Consider the following 18,796-nt stretch of genomic DNA (forward strand, 5'->3'; position numbering starts at 1 on the left):
TACGTGTCACTCGGTTAACCACATCTCATTTCTTAGAGAGATCTACGTTCGAATCCCACCGGAAATTTAAAAAATTCTTAATCGTCTATTAAGGACTGGGTTTCTTGATATGTGCTATTCCGGGCATTTTCGACCAACACAAGCCAGTATGGCCTTATATGCTGATGCACTATAAAATTGGCAACACTAAAGGAAAACTGTAGAATTATATTGATTATTTTAATTTATTTATCACATAATCTTTATTATAAGTAGTGTAAAGGGTCCCATTATGGGACGTTTTTGGAAAAATCGGCAAATATTGAAATATTTACTTCTTTTTTGAGAATTTGCAGTTTTAAGGAGTAAATTTAAAGTTTCTTTATGCCTACAATCTACTAAAAATCCAGATTGTTAATTACACGATGTCATTAAAATATCCCATATATTTTAATTTTGGGTACTTTTCGCTACACACCACTTTGGTTGTTCATATGCACTGTGAACGAGAGCTGTATGTTATTAAATACAGTATTCTTTTACATTTCTTTGGCAAGCATTGGAGAGAATGCTGAAGGGTGCAGCATCGATTTCAGTGGCACATTATTTGCCATTTCCTTACGTGGCTCACTGCACATCCACTTCTAAAATTGGTAATGATGGTAACTTGCGCAATACAAGGCCATTGGTCACAGGAGAGCAGATCACACTATATTCGCAGTTGAATAGGCCAAATAATTTCGATTCGAAAGGTCTGGTCTGAATGGACGACACCAAAGTACTTGTATTTTCCTCACCCCCACTAGATTCGTAATTGTTTGATCAGACTACGAATTAGTTATTGATATTTAATGTTAAATATATTGGATTATTAAATGTGCTTCATACAAACACTTGGTTTCTTAATATAAGGGATATATCTGGTTACTTTTAGGTTGGAATCATGAGCTATGAAATCATGAGACTACCCAATGTGAAGGATTGTTTTGTTTTGGAAGCTATACTGTAACTGTTAACTAGTGATGGCCATAATTGAGAAGTTATAATCTATTTATTCAGGATTATGGTTAATACACTGGTGTGCAAAATTTAAGGACCAGTCAGGTTTTCACCTGTAGCTTCTCATAGGAATGCCTGGATATTGGAAAAGAATACCAATGGAACCTCGTGAGGTACAGAAATGATGAAGGAAACAATATCAACACAATGGAAACAAAACGGTACAGAGGGACTTTATTCAAAAATGGCAACATAGCACTGGCTGCCATAATACAGATGCATCGCTGCCAAAGTTGGAACAACGGAAAGAAGTGGTCCTCAGTAGGCGATATGGCCACCCCTAATGTCGATGCAGACTTTCGACCGCCTGTCCATACTTAGAACAATGTTGTTGATAAGGTCTTGCGGTAACATCGTCCATTCCTCTATCAGCGCCATCTTCAGCTGGTGAACGTTTTCTGGTGGATATGGACGTGCCGCTAGGCGTCTCCTCAGAGCGTCCCATATGTGTTCGTTTGGATTTAGATCGACAGTAACGGGCAAGACAATCCATACGAACACTGTCCTCACTTTCCAAAAGCATATAAACAGCTGCAGTGCGATGGGGTGTGGCGTTATCATCCATAAACACGAACCCGGGGCCAATGGCACCTCGGAACAGACGCACATGGGGAAGGATTATCTCAGTACAGTAGCGTGCACCGGTTACAGTACCGCCTTCTAGTATGTAGAGTTGTGTACGTCCATCCAAGATAACGCCTTCCCAGACGAGAACACCTCGACCGCCATATCGATCCCTTTCAGTGATGTTTGCGGGGCGATACCGTGCGCCAACCTCTCGCCAGATTAGCTGACGTCCAGAATCTACTCTCATCAGTAAAGAATACCTTAAGTAAAGATTTTGTGGTTGTAACCTTTAGAAATAGTGTTGAGGACTTCAGGACCAATAGGTTACCTATTGGTCCTTAAGTTTTGCACACCAGTGTAGTTAGCAAATTTACGTCGTCGACATCTGTCAGTAACCATTATTCTTTCGCTACATTACGTGAACATTAGATGGAGATGTTCACATGATATTGTCACATTTCTTGGGTACAAGTTTTAAACCCTTGACTTCTGTTATTTGATAATCGAACACGCCTAAATTGTAAAGCAATGCTTATTTGAAATATGGAGAAAATTTTTCAACTACCCATCGTTTTCGTGAAATTTACAGCTTGTTTTTCATAAAAATACAGAATTAAATAGTACTCTTTAGAAAAAGATGAAGGCGGCCTGGGCGCCTCTGTAGCCAGGTGGGAAGGAGCAGCAGTGCATAGCACACGCTTCTTGATTAGACCGGGGTTCGAGCCCGTCACCACCAAATATGGAGGATGCGGAAAGGTCAGGGAATGACCACCGCATATCCCGGAGCAATATGGCCTTAGTTGCTAATGCTCCTAAAAAAAAAAAACCAAAACAAACAAATCAAGGCGGCCTGGAAGATAAGAGTTCTTCCTTTGTTTATTATCAATAATCTGGGTTCGAGTTCCTCGATGGAAAATTTTATGGGGCTTTTCACACTGCGTATTAAGCGGGTGAGAGTTGCCTGTTTTATTGCCACCCCCCCCCCCACCCGAAAGCCCAAAAGCCCAAAATTTTCATCCCGATTTGGAGAAAAGCGTTTTTTTTCCTAACCTAAATAAGCTGAAGCTTCTAATTTTCGAATAACATTAAGTTATTCGAAATTCGATTATATTATTCGATTCATTCTGTAATGATTTTAAATTTTTTATGCATTTTATTTTAAAATTTATGTTTTTATTTTTATTCATTCTTTGATGATTTTTAAAGAATACACTTTTTCGATTACTGAAATCTCTCAGTTACCAAATATTTCATTATACCCAACACTACTGTTAATAAATATTTGTATAAACAATAACTGCATTTTTCATAAATTCAAGCCTTCCCAGCAACACAATGGTTTCGATCCTTGTCCTCCCACACTTCCGAAAGCACAAAGATCCTGAAAAGGTCTAAGAGATAAAATGCACACACTTTATAGAGACTATAAAGAGCTTTATAGAGCTCACAGCCTTAGTCGCCATAAGGAACGTGCCAAGGCATGGGTGAAGAAAGGAAGCTCACCCCGGCACATTCCTGCTATGGATGAAAAAATGAAATAAAAAAAAAAAAAAACAACATAAATTTGTAGGAGCACAGTATGGACTGTTTGTCTCGGGCGCAAACTTAGCTAGGCACGGACCTGGTTTCCTTTGCGCAAAATCTAAAACAACCAACCATCATGACTTAAACAAGCGCTTTCTCATTCATTTGACCTCACTGCATGTAGAATATTGCATAAAACCTTCTGAAAATATTTATGTGAAGAAGCTTCTGTTGTTAGAATGTTATAATCAGAGGAAGGTGCAAATCAATATTCTAACAAGTAAAGAAGTTGGGTTACTATGTATAAGTATAGTGCGAAAGCATCAATAAAACATAGCCAAATCTGAATGAACAGAATATTAGCAAAGCGGCATCGTTTTAAGTTATATCTCATATTGAATATTCTGTTCATTCAGATTTGGCTATGTATTATTGATGCTTTCGCACTATACTTATACATAGTCTAGACTTTTCCATAGTTTGAGGCTTACGCCCTAAACGCTTTATAGAAGTTAGTTACCTATTGATGATTAGTGATGATGATCTGCAATTGTTACAAGCATTTTTATAAAAATAAAAATTAGGAAAAAGCCGTTTTAAAAAAAACAAAAACCGGAAAATTGTCCGAAGAAAGAAGTGACTTTATTCATTATTCAGTTACTCAATGTTACAATAACAGCTGATGTCCTCCCGCTTCTCTTCCGGAAACTCGAGTTTTTCGTCCAGCAAACAGAAAATCGACCTCAGAGCACACCGCAATTTACACAGAGCCTTAATCGCTGATGCTCCAGTTTATATGAACTGGATTCTATCAAACTGGCAAACTGACCGAAGAATACATAGTATTACAGAGAATATACTAGCATCTAATAGCTTTAAGTTGGTCTGGCGCTTAAATCTTAGCCGATCCGTACCTCGAAAAACCATTTCTACTTCATCCAGTAATATGTTCGGATAGAACGAAACCTGGAGAATTTGCTGACCAAGGCTGATAATTCTTCAAATGTTCCTTGAACTATGTCTACACATTTTTAGTCCAGTGGCATGGTGAATCGTTCCGTTGGAATATGCTATCACCATTGAGCACATTCAAGACTTCCCAACTCACAAAAAATATAATCACAATAACAAGAACTCCGTGCAGGTTTTAGCGCTCTCCCAGGAAACATGAAAACTAATCAAATAAAGTAAACAAGTCAGGGTGAAGCGTGGCTTGGAGGAGCGTAAAAGCAATGCTGACTGAAGTTTCAGTGTACCGTGTAAAACTTCATCGATAACCAAATTTTCAGATGGGGAAAAAAAAAAAGAATTTCCTGAAAAACCCAACCTCCTCCGAAATGGTTTTAGTAAATTCCTTCCTATTGACGGCATTCGAAATATAATCTTTCAAAATGAATGGGAACGGACAGATGCATTAAACCTCGGTGTCCCCACTAATTCAGCAGGGACACGTCTAATCCGCTGGCCCCAAGAACCGTGAATAATAAGCACCTTGAACTTTTACCAAATGCTAACGCGGTTGCTAAACATAAAAACAGATGAAAATGAATTCAACTGACCACAACAATTTTCCATTGCTCCCAACACCATTGAAATCGATAACCAACTACACTTGTATATATCGAACTGGAGAATTGTCTGGAGACAGTTCTTGTAGATAGAATCAATTTGTTTTCGTCTAACGACAACAGCTGCACACATTTCGACTGTAGTAATCCCTTACGAAGCCATCTTTAACACTGTATTTACAGTGGCTCTGCTAGAAGTGTCTCCAACTCATCAGTTTCTTGTAATAGTCTGTCAAGATTTTTTCTTCCTACGCTATATTCACTAGCACTAGGGAATTCACAAATCAGCACTGTATATACCTCACTGCTGGTGGGATGAGATTCGATCCGCATACGATAGCTTCTAAAGGTCCTTTTTGGCAAACAGGGGGCTGCGGTGATGAATAACATTGATTCACTGCTATTTTAAAAACAGCAGCATAAATCAACGAAATTTACGATACATAATTTTTTGCAAATATCGCCGTACGATGGCTACTTTTTTTTCTAAGTAAACTTCACATCTAACTTTCACTGATGCAGAAAGACACATTTGGAATTCTCTATTGTTCCTCTATTCTATAATTAGATCAATAAACTTTTCCTAATTGATTAAACTGTCGGATACTTGTAGTAATCAATCAAATGTTGTCATAAAGTCAGCTGTAATGAATGGATCTCTTTCCGCTTAATAAAACTCGAATGATACATAAATGAAGCAGAGATTGTCCATAAATTTTGCGATGGAAAACAAAATAACAGTACTTAAATGTTAACTTGAAGTTTCTCGGCAAAAACATCACACAAGGGATAGAAAAGTTCGTTGACTTGAACATATAGGCTAATCTAAACTGATACTGTTTTGGCAGGATGTAGTTAATACTATTAATGTCAATCAGTTAATCCAATTCATCAGTCGAAACATATGTCACTGTCGCAGATCAGTTGCCAAGGCTGATGGCGACAGTTGTTGTTGTTGGGTTTTAGGAGCATCAGCGACTAAGGCGTATTGCTCCGTGTATATTGTCTGTACGCAACTGCGTGTTCTGTGGTCGATTCACTGTTTGCTGAACGAAAATTCCGAGTTTCCGGTAGAAAAAAAACCATGATTCCTCGCCTCAGACCGACTAACTCGGCCACATTGTGAAAAACGCCAATAAAAATTCCTCATGTCATCGACGGGACTCGAACCCAGGTCCTTTTCCAGCCGGTGTGGGGAGGACGCCGATTCAACCGAGTTACCACGAGGGCAGACGACAATCGCATATGTTTGTCTTCTTTATCCAAAACAGTACTGGGGGGGGACCCTCCCCTCCCAGTGCTTCATCTGTGTAATTTATGTAAGAAAATTGTGTTCTAAAATTGGATTGTCTGTTTGTTAGCTGAAAAATAGTGCACCTCCATTAGAGACCGGCTAACTCAGCACCAAGTGAAAAAGTCGCCATAGATTCCTCCAATCAGTTATAGTAATTGTGTACACAAATATCTATAGGGCAGTCTATAAGACCCGAACCATCAAATAAGAAACAGATTGTGATTATAAATACATAGTCTATTTCATGATCTTAGTCATGCACATGCTACAGAAAGTAGGCCTCTCCACACAAATTTGGTATAGACCAAATTTGTACTATTAAAGACCTGACATGGTTGCATTACTTCTTAAAACAGATTGTTAGTTCATAAACTGATATATATTCTAAAAATATATTCAAATAGTGTATTGAAAAATATATTTACCAATGTTTTTTTATTATTTATTTATTTTTTTATGCTACTCAGTCATTAAGTTGCCACTATATTAAAAGGTGTAGAATATATTTCAATTCATAATTTAAATTGCATTAGTTTGCAGTTTTAAAATGACAAAGGATATTTCAGTAATGGCGTCTTCGAAACAGTTGTAACACTGAAAAAGGAAACATTTGTAAGGTGTAGTGATTAATTAGAGATAGGTTTTTATTTATTGGCCGGTGCATTTTGAATATTTTTTATCGTAATTTAAGAAGCTTGAGAGAGAGAGCGAGAGACCAAAATGAGTTTTTTTTTGCTGTCTGACGATGAATTAATACACTACTCAACAAAATTAACAAAACAAAATGTTTTTCATGAGTATGTTATTGTGAATAGGGTCACCAAGAGCGAAGAATATTTGATATAATAGGCATCCTGCCATGCAAATTCCGACTATTCAATAGAAAACGATTTACCACTTTACATAACCGAAAATTATGCAAATTATTCATGGCTATAAAACACTGGTTGCGAGCACATCACTTCATCCCCGTTTTTTGGCTTGCTCAGTAGGACAGATATCTCCAGTATTCAGAATGGCAAGTCACCATCGTTTAGATGATCCTTTGATAAAATGAGCCGATGGAAGACTTGAAGCAAGGCATGTAGCTCAATGTCGTCTCGGCACAATGTAAACAGTTTCAGGAGACATGAACCATTAAAGGAGAGTTGGCCAAGGTAACCTCAGGGCTACATCAACCAGAACAAAACCGCTATCTGGCTCTAACAGCAATACGGAACCCTACGATGTCCTGTCATCAACTGTCTCTTGAGGTTGCTGCGACCATAGATGAAAACATTTCCAACGAAACTGTGTTAAGAAGGCTCAATTCAAGTGGACTCAAGTGAGCCAGTGGTTTGTATCTCATGGCCAGATGAACAACAAAACATAACACTACATATATCCAATATCCATACACTTAGATCTCTGGCCTCGACAGGGTATTGTCTTACACCTACAATGAAAGCAACACGGAGATGGGGAACCCTTGGTGCCGTTAGACACTAAATACACTTCACACTTTAACCACAAACCACCGCAGAGCTCGTAGAAAGTGGTGCCATGATCATGTGACTTGCAGCCCTGACAAATGGGATACAGTTCTCTTCTTTGATGAGTCCCGATTTTGCCAACCTAAACAGATTCTAGCCATTTCATCTGGAGATAACGAGGAATGCTGTACTATCTCTCCAACATCAGGGAAAGGGACACTTACGGTGATGGCGTGATTTTGCGTGCGGCGGAATAATGATCAACAGCCGCGCCCCCCTCTACGTTTTTGTTAGGGGTACCATAACTGCGCACAGGTACTGAGAACCGATCACCCTGTGTACGACTTTTTAGGGGTACGGCTGGCCCAGATTTTCTTTTCATGGATGGCAACACCACTGCACATAAAGCTCAAGTGGTGGAATAATATCTTGAAACTGAAGATATCCAACGACTGCCGTGGCCAGCACGATCAGCAGACAAATCCGTATCAAACATGTGTAAATTAGAAAGAAAAATTTAAAATTGCGCTAAGAGATGTTGCCTTAACAGCCGAATCTTTAAACCTTAGTTCTAATTTTCCCCCATCCTATAAATACTCATTTTAATTATGTTGACGCAGTATCCATTTCCAAGTCATTACATCAAAACATACAAAATAAGCAAAAGCATGGAGCTTCCTCGAACCACATGGCCAATCCTAAAACGTTTGCTTTAAGAATATGGTACAAGAGACTTGTGACATCTTCCTTCATATTAAATCCAAGAAGCAGTACCCTGTATATCAATACTCAATTTTATTTTCTGAATTCACATCGAATGTGTCATAAGTGCGGTTATACGAGATTTCTCTATTCCACTATAGTCATGCCATTTTGCATCAGTTTCTCTGACACCGGAAGTGACGTCATTATATTTCAATATCGTTTTTCATAAAACTACACCACTCGGTTGAAATCCATTACTGCAGGCAATAAATAGTAATACTGGTTCTGCGACAAAAACACCTAACACAGTAACTATTACAATATTTGATTTTAGAGTAAATAAATAAACAAATGAAGAAAATATTCATTTGAAATTAGTAAATTTCAAAATGTAAGTTTGCAATCGTATTCATGGAAGGTCTTCTTTCTTGAAATTCTTATCCTGGAACGATATCTCGAAGAGGACGTGCAAATAAATAACGGCGATATTGTTTCCAACTATTTAAATATTTAAGGCATCGCAGTTCCTGTTTCCATTTATATTTTCTCGTGCGGTTTGCGTATCACATTTCATCCGACGATTTACTAAACAAACTAGCAACACGATCGACGGAAAACAAAGCACTTACAAAATTAGCTTTCGCCTACGTCGACGACATAAACCAAACCACAAACAAATACTCATCTAAGATGATTGCAAAGATATAAAATGCTCGATGCGCCCACAAATAAGAAAACATTGCTACAAAAATAACTAGTTCTCACGATGTCCTACAACCTGGATGCAATTGTTTACGAGGAAACAAAGATATTGGAATATTAGACGAATGCCGCTTTTCTCTAGATAATATGTAGCGTGGGTTCCAGCAGTCAGCAGGGATTTATATTGCAATTATCGTTTAATGAAATGTTCAATATCGCTTCAACATTCAAAACTCGATGTTAGAGAACCGTACACAGTTTTAATTTTTGATCAAATACATCTCGGATAATGATTATTTTGCATTATTAGTAAATCGTTTTACCTCACCCCACTAAACAGTTATCCTGATCACTTGCAGAGGTTGTGATGTGCTGTTACAATCAGTATCGATCTTCAGAAGGTGGAACTTTGTTATATCGAAAATTTTTATTTAAAGAGTTTGGATTTGTAAAAATGAAAGTGAAAGATAAGTTTACTTTCTTTTAAAATTAACTTTTTAATTAAAACAATTTAAAAAATCTTTAAATTGTATATTTAATTTTACTTTTTAAATTATTTTAAAGTTTAATATTAGCATTTTTTAAATTCAAATTTATTCAGATACTTTTTCGCACATACGAGATTGCAATTTTTTTTATCATTTTTTGATATGGTTCATCCATTCCTGTTTCCATTTCAGTGCCGTGCAAATGGGTGTGCACTGGATGCGCAGCACCAGGTACTCCGACCGAGGGAGCCATCAAAGTTTCACCATAAATAAAAGAGGCCCCTTAACTCGTTTTGCATCCAGGCCCCAAAGTACCTTTGCACGCCCCTGTTTCTAGTTAGTAGAATTAATCAACCAGCAGTAATAAGATATTTTTAAAGGAATTTTCACTGCATCACACAGCGTCCCATAAGAGTCTCCATTAGGCTCTCATGTTTATACACTATCTAAATGATTTTTTGTCTGAGTTACAGTCTGCCAAGCTTTACAGAGTTACACTACTCGACAAAATTGAGAGAATACGTAGAAAACGTATAACCATAACAAAATTTGGTATGGTGGTGTACCATAGAATAACGATGAAATGAGGAGACAGCGAGAAACTTCAGACGGGTATAAGGGACATTTATAGGGGTTGTACAAGAACTACCAAAAAGGTCACATTAGAGAAGTCGATACAAGATGCTCGAAAATATAGTCACACGACATCAATAAGGCATATGATCCCCTCCAACGGCTAAACAGGCCTGACAGCGGTGAACTACGTTCGATATAACAGTTTCTACGAACCTGTGGAAACAAATCCCATTCTTTCATCCTCGCAGACCTTAGCTCACCAAGTGATCCAGGAGTTGCTTTCGGCATTATGCAAATTAGAAAGAAACTACATTCCATTGTGAATAAATCATTGCAATAATATGCAGTCTGGCTGACATCTACCCTATCAACCAATAGATAAATGCAGGAAGCGATACCTTGCAAATAAACAATCATTTCATGTTTTATAATTATTGTTATTATCTGAATTAACGTAATTAAGTAATTAATGTGTTTTGCATTATTTACTGTAATCCAGCGTAATCATGTCGTTTCGAATTTATTGTGATACCGGGGTGACCACGAAATTGCATCATCCTTTTCAGGAAAAAAAAGAACACTGCAGAATTCATGATATGCAATTCTGAATCATCTTGTATAAATGCATATATAGCAAAAGTGGAATTAGCTCCCCTCACAAACCGGAGGAATTTAATGCAGAGGGAATGGGGTACCACCGTCAATTTCATCCTGCACAGCAACATACAAATCAATCGGTGAACACACACAACGGCGCAATACGGCTTAAGTCGCTCATGCGTCCAAAAACTGAACTAACCAGGGTGCATTTCTACAAGGCTCCAAGTGAACAGGTTTTTGTAAAGCGCGGCTCCTGGAACGTCAGTTGAAATCCGCCCCGTGTCTCTGTGAAGAACAGTACCACCGTAAATGGACCAGGCCAATGGAACAGTACCACTGCAAACCTACAAGGCACCAAGGTCACGGGGACACAGACCAGTCAAATTATTATTGATCCTTGGTCCTCACTACCTTATTTTTGGGACTTCTAAAAATATGCGCCAGGGTCACAGGCCCCTAAATCCTTGTACTGTATATTTATTTTTATCCCCCCCCCGTGAAGCACAACTAGTTTTCTGTTTTTACGAGAAACACCAAATCAAAATAAGCCAAATTTAAATCTACGTTTGCTATATACCAAATCGTTTCCATAAAAACCATCCGACCTGACTCATCCATTTAAAATTCTAAATCATTCCTTCAAATCCATATTCGTGCTTTATATGTATTCAAATTTTCGAAACAAGAGTATGCGTAAGAAAATAACATAGAGGGCGCTGCAGCTACATTCATAAGAGTTTAGTTATGTATTGTCTTTTGGTGCTGGCTACGCGATACTTGCAGATAACTTGTTAGCTATTTTTAAGAAGTTTGCTTCTTTTTTTTTTAAAGATTAATTAACATATTTTTCTATTATATAATTAATACCTGATTTGTAATTAATAACCGATTTTAAGACTGGCTTTCCTTCCAGTCCAGATCTAAGTTTCACCACTAACCGCCTGTCATAAGGAGGTCCTTTCGCAGGACAACCCTAGCGAGAGAAAGATGATTCATGGGTCACTAGGAAACTCTGCCATCAAAGCTCAAACGCCGCTACTGTTAGCTGTGCACTCATGTAAGTTAACCGTCACCCAGTGACGTATAGGCTTACATAAAGTTACATTGAATTTCACCTTCTGCAAATCGATACAGTTTGTAACAGCACATCGCAACCTCTGCAATGAAGAAAAATACATCGAAATTCGGGGCTTAAAGCGCGATTACTAGAAATATGCTGATGGCGAAAAAAAAATAATCCCTTTTTGTTGCATGCAGCTGTAGCCAATCTTCTACTGAAGTCAAAAAAAAAAAAAAAAAAAAACCTCCACTAAAGCACTTTGAAATTAAGCGCGGCCATCAATAATATTCCAATATCCGGTTGACAATTGATTAATCGGCTAATATTGCTACTATTTTGGGAAGAATCACGCTTCTTGCACCTCGTATCTGAAATTAGCGCACGAAGACAAATGTTTGATCACCACTAATATAGTCGTGCATCGAGCTGACGTAATTTCATGTTAAAAGAACGAAGAACCGAGTTAACCTTGACTTTTTTTTAAAATCATCGTCCTTGAACTTGAGCGAATAAAAAAAAAATCAATCGCCTTCTTTATTTTAATGCAAAACCGGATTTTAAGGCTATAAATTATCTAGGAAAGTTATCGGTGGAAGGTGAGAGAATATGGAAGGAAGCAACGAATGTAAAATACCACCATTGTTGCTTTCACTTTTACTATTTTTTCCCTTTTCTCAAAAACGAGAATGCGTAATCGTGAAAAAGGAGCCAATTTATGGCAAGAACGAGGACAGCAGGTGCATGTAATGTTAATATTTTAGCCTCTGAAAGCGACTGTGAGATTCTGATTTCCTGTTTGGCATTCATGTAGTGTGTTGTGCCCACTTAAACTGCCTCTTATCTAGCAGAACTGTTTGCCGCGTATGTTATCTCCCAAATATCCTAAACTTAATTCACGGGAGCATAAAGAATCGCTATAGGTCATAGAATGAAAGAGGAAAGGAGCTTATTTTGGAGGAGATTCCGGTCTAAGCGAGCTTAAAACCGCATTGAAAAGTAGCTCTTCCGATCTCGAGATACCATTTAAATTTTGCATTAATTTTTTGTGTTACACTTAAGTGAAAACCCATGAAGATGCGTATAACTTAGAGTAAAAGAGTGCTAGAGACGTGAAATTCACAAGTAACGTGCTTGATTCTCTGATGATACTTGGTTTGCCACAGAAAACGTTGAAAATCGTCAACGTCTCTATCGCACGATAACAGAGCAGGAAGAATCATATACGAAAACATTCCTCAGTCTGTGTGCAAACAAGATACGCAACGTTCACATCTCTTTCCCGGAATGTTTTTGCAAGCTTCCATATCGCAGATTTTGATGGTGCCATCGCAAGACAGTTCGATAACAGTTAAAAATGAGTACTCAAATAGTGGGGGGGAAACAACTTTTCTTGGTGAACGGATTAAATTTAGCAAGTAAAAAAATAATAATAATAAATTAATCAACATATTGTTAAATCAAACTTTAAAATTGTATACTTGGTTAACAGGTGTTTTAGATATACTTACGAAAAAAAGACATCCATGGTCTAAGAAACAACATGTACTACAAAAGAAGGACTCGGCAACCAAAATTGCCAAATCGAGAGACTACGTAAAGTGCCAGAGGTCAGAGTATTTCGGAAATATAGTTTCGAAAATAAATAAAATAAGGCTGGTCAATGTCACCACAAAATTTTAAACGAGCAGCTTTAATTATAGGAAATCAGTAATTACTAGATTGCAGTTCGCTTAAAGAGTATCATATTTGTATAAATTTAAATAATTTCACAGTATATTTGAATTTTTCATGATTTGTTTATATGTACCATGTTTTATTCTTCTGAGCGTAAGATTGAGATCGAGAGAGAGACTGGGAGCGGTGAGAGAACTAATTTGAGAGAACATTGAAGGCTGTGAAAGCAAAACAAAACCGTTTCGTTTCTATAGCTTTATTATATGTAAGATCACGAAATTAATACCGTATTTACTGGCATATTTCTCTTCTTGGATTAATTCGCGCAGTTCAATTTTTTTCTTATAATGTAAGTTGATACACTGTTATATAAGTTCATTAATGTAAGACAATTTATGATCATACCCGAGCTTTGGAATGGCCCAAAAGAGTCTTTAGGTGTTTTCTTAAAACTAGCTTATCAAATTATTTGAGCAGCAATAATGATGACGCACTGTGGATACATTGCGACCCTCATAATGATGACTGATGAGTTGCATATGAATAAGGAAGGTCTGTGCAAAATTTATGCTGCACAACCTCACTGATAAGCAGAAGCGACGAAGATGTTATCATGCGAAGACTTCACACAGACTTGCCAAGAGAATCCTAATTTCCTCGACTATATTGTCACTACAGATGAGTGTTGAGTATTTCAGTACAACCCAGAGGTGAAGCGTCACAAATCTTCAATTACTAAGGCCCAAAAAGTTTCATTTACAGAAGTACAGGATCAAGACGATCTGATCATGTTTTTCGACGAGCAGGGTAAGAAATAAGAAATCTGTACTTGAAAGAGTAAGTCAACACTGCATGCTAGGTACTGGTGCTTCAAATACTATTGAAGCGCATTTCCCGGGTCAGGCTGCAATTTCGAGAGAAAGGCAGCTGGTCCTTGTTGCACGACAATGCTCTGCCCATTCCACACTTGTTGAATACATTTCTGACAAAACATGGCATTGTGCATATCAATCATCCTGATCTAGCACCTTCAGATTTCTTCCTCTTGCCCAAGATGAAAACTGCCATCAGTGGAAGATTTCAGGATGTTGAGGACGTAAAGAAAAACGTAACCACCGAACTGAACATCATCTCTTTGGCCGTCTTGGCTGACTCTTTTCAGAAACCTTTATAACGATGTAATATGTGCATTCAATCAGGTTGTAATTACCTTGAATAAAAATAAAACCATTTTTGGATTCCTATCAACTTTTGTGTTATTTTTAATGCATCAGTCCGAGAACTTTGTCATACCTCGTTTACACACATGCGAACGCGCCTAAATAAATAATTAAAAAAATAAAAATAAAAAAATATATATGCTATTCAGAACATTACAAATACTCTTTACAAAAGATGACCAGTTCTTTATCTGGAAGCAACAAGAAATCTTTCCATAAGATAACGTCAACATCTTAAAACTGAGAAAATCATTGTTGCTATATGATTCATATCAGCAAAGCATTGATTTTCCAATGTGGATCAGAGTTGAATTAATCTGAATTTTATTAATGCCCTCCAATATAGAGGCCATTAATTTTATTAATAGCCTCCAATTTCATCAAAACACGTTCAACCAGAGAGACTGTGATATGCGTACGGATGGACAGACAGACAGACAGACGGATATGGTGAAAGTAATGACTGTTTAATTGCGAAACGCATCTTGAATCCGATGCTCAATTGCTCGAGAGAAAACTGTGAATTCAACACTACTTCGATGGAACTAAATAAAGGATTTTACTATAAATATGATTACAATGGAAAAAAATATTTTTTTCTGAATTCAAACATAATCGATATTTAAGCTCTTCCAAAGTAATCATTAAACCATGGAATTATAGAGCAACTAATTCAATTTACTGGCTTACTTACTCTTAAACAAATGCTAGTAAACGATAAAAGCGTACTATAATAATAATACTTAGTTTAAAGATTATACCAACCACTGTATTTCTGTAGTTAGTGTTTCTCATTGTGGTACATTTAGATCTTCTGTGATCAAGTGATAGTCTTCTACTGAACTCAGAATCTAAACCCAACATCGATTAAATATATAAATCCGAAACGTAGCGAAAAGTCTCATTTAAAAAGTGTTCTGCCTTTTCTTGACTCTTTACTACAATGATTTTAATGTTGGAGATAAACTGTATGGAACCACAACCAGATCATAAAATTGTAATTCAACAAAATACTGGTCAAAGTCATTTGCTTGGTTGTCTTACCTCCTTTATGTAATTGATTTTTCGGAACTTCAGAGGCAGTAGGTTGGTGAGTGCAGTTTCATTGATCGGATGCCACTTCGCAAAGAGTTTTTTTTTTTTTTTCTCTCCCCAACCCCATTTCGTGCCCGCATTGTACGAAACAGATAATAGTTTCAAATTTAATGTATACAGCAATGGCGAAAAAAGTTATAATACTCTAATGGTACTATTTATAGGAGTACTAAATGTGTTGTTTATATTTGTAATTCAGATGGCGGCCATCTTGGAATCGAATATCGTGGTGCAAGGATGGTATCATATTTTTGGAAATAATCCTTGTTTTGAATTTATATTTTGTCTATAGTCTAAATACCACTTGAATCCGTCAACATTTTTCCATTTTTGATTAGCTAATTTTTAATTTATTCCCTTTCACCGTAAGTCTGCTTCATTGCGGCAACGTTTTGTGTCTTGCAGCTTTAGAGCAATCAAATAATGGCTGCTAGATCGCTAGCAATAATGACCACCGTATAACTATTGATAATGTCAATATCTTTATGTGATTGATACAAGAAACGTGACTGTGTTCCTGACTTATGTAATTCAATATACAATATATGAAAGAGAGGTCAGTTAGATGAGGATAATAAATCTAGGTGCACTGTTTGTGGCGCACAATAAAGTAAAATTACTCAAAGAAGAAAATGGAGAAACTGTCTTGTAAGATGTTGAGATCCCTGAAGATGAATTTTATAACCATACCCTTATTAAGACACTCCGCAACTCAATTCCTCTGCACAGTGATACTGTCATCAACCAGTGATTTCTGATATCACTCCAGATTAACAGATTTACATCTAAAACTTGTTCCTGCATTGCTGATCTTGTTTTTGGATAACTTGACTGAAGACTTTCTCTTTGTGGGCTACTTTGGGCAGAACTGGATAAAGACATGGTCGAGCAGTATCCTTTGCCATACCACACTTTTTTTCTCTACTCTATTTCTTTGTTTTCTGCTGTCCTGTCTCCTGGGTGAAAGAGAACGATTGCTGTGCCGGCTTGTTAGCACGGGGTTCTTTTGAATGGTTCCAAACTCGCTTTGGACATTGTGTGTGATTGATGAATTTGGCCACGGTACATGCGCAGTTGTGGCCTACCTCCCAGTAGTGTAGACGGACACAGGGCAGGCTTTCCAGGTGATCACCATCCTGGTGACAAAATGGCCCAAAAACAACTAAACAACACAAACATAATACTATACACACTTCTGCCCTTTTACAGAGTTCTGTATTCATCACAGTGTACCAAGGCAGAGTTGAACTGACGTTCAGTTGCCGTCCTACATAAGATACTATACATGTGTACATACCTTAGTAAACAGTATATAAATAGACTTCATTTCGTTCAAAATATAATTAATTATTGCATGATCCATAATCAAACATGCTACAACAGGAATTAAAATTTTAAAATACACCTACGCATAAAAAAAAAAAAAAAATCCAAACAAAAATAAAGTTTTTGTATGTACTGTAATTAAAAAATTTGCTTACATAACAATATTAAACATTATACTTAACGAAATAAAGATGATTATTAATAATTTTTATTTTTAAATACTTAAGTGAGAATCGCAAAAACAATTTGTTTATAAATTTAACATTCTCTTCCAAAATCACAAATTAAATTTAATATTTAGTTTAAATCTTAAGGGTTAAAGTTAATTACATTTATTTTGGCTCGAATTACAGTTTACTCATATTAAAATACAAAGTAAGAATAATTACATTTTTAATCAGAGAAGATTTCAATTTAATCTTCTCTAATTAAATGTGGTCACCCACATTTAATCAGAGAAGGTGACAAAAGAGAGAGAGAACGGATCAAGTGGACTTCTACAGCGGTAAAACAAAATGCTTGCAGGAGACTGAAAATCGACTTGCATCCGGGTTAATCGATTTAAAAGTATCAACTCTAGCTGTAACATTACCCAGTTTTATAACTTTATCTCTTTAGACCTGATGCGGTTCTAAGAAGCCAATCATCGGTTCTTGTTTACTTCACCTATTGGGTTTAGATGTTGGTCTTGAATTTGTAGTGTACGTTTTGACAACTTTATGCAGATAAAAATCAATGGTAGTTTTAAATCCTCTGACCGACTGCGGGACTTCTTCCATCGCACTATTACGCATTTAATGAACTCGTCGTAGTTTTTAAACTATAAACAATGCTGAGTAATCTGTTATAGTTTTTAGACCTTTTAGAATATTCAACCAATCTAGATAAACTCTCTAGCGAAAAGAAACAAATATGTTTTCTTACCTGTTAAGTACAGTACCCATCACTTCAAGAGAACTTTACCTCTAAGACTATTACTTTAAGCACCTCCGAAAAATGTTGTAAATAGAGTAAGAAGTGTAAAAGAAGTTCTACGCACGTGCCTACTCTAAACGGAGCACACCACAGTTTCTACAGCGAGAATACCTTCGGAGTAAAGCGGAGAGTCAACTGATGCGGACCGGACCGTTTACAGTTTCTGACGTCAAAACTTGTAGCGCATTGGTCGATAAATATCACGTGACATGTTGAGACATTGGGAAGGTCAACAGTTACGCTGAAAAGTGGCCAGGACACGGGATGGATGCTTGACATGGATAAAAATTCACGAGCATCTTAATGGTCATCCTCTGTGGACAGAATGCGTCAAGAGTTTTCGCGTGATTATGTCCGCGGGGAAATAGAACATTTCGGCGAGTCGTTTATGTTGGAGAATTAGAGGCTCGTCTTATCAGAAGGAGAACAGCAGTGAAAAATCCTTAAGATTTCTTCAATTGCTTAATAAGACAAAATCTTGCTTTTGATGTGCTATTTGTTAGCTTTCAAAATCCTTTCGCTCTCTATTTTCTGAAGTAATATACTCTTGAAATCTTTTCTATTTGTTCATCTTTTCTATTTACTCCAACAGCGAATCTTTTCTTCGCTGGTTTCTTTTCAGCTGTTCCGTTTTTTGACCTCTTTGTTATATGGCTGCAAATGGTATCGGACATATGTACAAAAGTCAGGCAGATCTGCTCAGTGGACTGCATTTGTTATCCCTAACTTCTGTCATTTTTAAAAAAGCCCAAAATGAAAGCCTGAAATAATGAAAATTACTTATTTGAAGATCTCGTTAAAAGCTACCAACTGGGCTACCCTCCTGGGTAGCCCAGTTTTTCTCCCGGAGCGTGGTTTTTTCTCCCGGAAACTCGGGTTTTTCGTCCAGAGAACAGAACGCAATTAACAGGG

General features: G+C 37.0%; 1 protein-coding gene across 1 annotated transcript in view; it reads right to left on the reverse strand.

Moving 5' to 3' along the window:
* LOC150088661 (adenosine receptor A2b-like) overlaps positions 1 to 17,942 on the reverse strand; it is a 121,244-nt gene extending 103,302 nt beyond the window's left edge. Inside the window, exon 1 of the mRNA XM_090370284.1 lies at positions 17,834 to 17,942. The gene's annotated coding sequence lies outside the window, so the exon portion shown is untranslated. The remainder of the gene's footprint in view (positions 1 to 17,833) is intronic.
* Between the last annotated feature and the right edge of the window lie 854 nt (positions 17,943 to 18,796).

This window comes from Mastigoproctus giganteus, chromosome 3 (assembly GCF_048544385.1).
Source record: "Mastigoproctus giganteus isolate SK-2022 chromosome 3, ASM4854438v1, whole genome shotgun sequence".
NCBI classification, from domain to species: domain Eukaryota; kingdom Metazoa; phylum Arthropoda; class Arachnida; order Uropygi; family Thelyphonidae; genus Mastigoproctus; species Mastigoproctus giganteus.